This window comes from Frankliniella occidentalis, unplaced genomic scaffold (assembly GCF_000697945.3).
Source record: "Frankliniella occidentalis isolate FOCC.00 unplaced genomic scaffold, Focc_3.1 Scaffold108, whole genome shotgun sequence".
Taxonomy (NCBI): Eukaryota; Metazoa; Arthropoda; class Insecta; order Thysanoptera; family Thripidae; genus Frankliniella; species Frankliniella occidentalis.
The window spans coordinates 428,646-430,144 of NW_026267237.1; positions in this window are offsets into that span (position 1 = coordinate 428,646).

Below are 1,499 nucleotides of genomic sequence, written 5' to 3' on the forward strand. Positions count from 1 at the left end.
AAAGTAGGGTCCTCTGGCCGAAAATTTTGTCCGTTTTGCTCTAGCCCAAACCGTTAAGGTGCTAGAGGGTATTTTTTGACGAAAATAAGTGAAAAAATGCGCAACCCTGCAAGCTTAGTCGAAGTAGCAGGCCGAATGGCGGGCCGGAGGCCCGTATCTTTGTGTACGTTTTGCACTACCCGACTCGGGTGTCAGCGTCGCAGGCCAAGGTAGATGTATGCCAGGCGCGACGCAGTGTAACAGTGTTTCGTGAGATATCGTGAAGCCTGTTACGCGAGACGTGGTCTGGCGTACATCTACCTTGTAATTTTTGTCTCTGTTCGCAGGTTCGTTGGTTTGGTAACGGACGGTGCGCCAAACATGGCCGGAGACTACAAAGTCGGACTCATTGCCCGTGTGCGGAAGCATTTGCAATGTTTGGGACTTCCCTCTGATTTTTCCCAAATTCATTGCATTGTGCACCAGGTGGCACTTTGTGCGAAGACTCTTCCTGTTGGTAACGTGATAGATGTGGTGGTAAAAGCAGTGAATAAAATTCGTGCTCATTCCCTAAACCATAGGCAGTTCCAGGCGTTTCTTGGGTGTGATTGGGTGTGATATCACATATATTCCCTATTATTGTGATGTCCGATATCTCAGCTGGGCAAAGGTTTCATAGGTTTTTATACCTACGAAAGGAAATTTTCGAATGTTTGACCACAAAGAAGTATCCCCTCCCTTCCCTGTCTGATCCAGAATGGGTGTTAGAGCTAGCCTTTCTAGCTGATATTACAAGGCACCTGAAGTAATTAAAGGTCAAGCTGCAGGGTAAAAATCACAGTTTGTGACATGTCCCAAATCATTTCTACTTTCATATGGAAACTTAAGATCCTTAGCCAGCACATAGCAGATAAAGGTGAATTAACACATTTTCCTTGTATGTCGGAAACAGGATCGTTTCGACAGGATTATAAACAAAAGTACGGTTCCGCTTTGCAAAATCTGTTGAAGAAATTTGAGGAGTTAAATGCAAATGTATTCAAAACTTTAGCTAAAGAGATTGATGTATTCTGTTGCCCCTTTACAACGCCTGTTTTGGAAGCACCACTAGCACCCTCCAATTAGATATTAATGAACTCCATAATGTAAAAATCTTAAAAAGTAGGTTTCTGAATTCATCATTAGAGCATGCCATCAGTTTCTTGGATCGAGCACTTATCCAAATCTGATAAATATGTACCTATAGTTGAAAGCAATATTTGGTTCGACTTACAGATGTGAGCAGTTTTTCTCACCTCTGAAACTGACAAAAAGTAAAAAGTGCCTACTGCCTACCCGTCTAACCGACAAAAATCTGTCCGCCTCTCTACGAGTCATGTTCAGGAACCGTTTTGAGCCGAACTTCTATGAACTAGTTTCCAGCAAGCCGCCACGAAAGTCAAACGGCGTGTTTCGCAGAAATAAATGATTTGTTTTGTTGCAGTTATTGTGAAATGAAATTAATTTTTTGTACTCTAGTT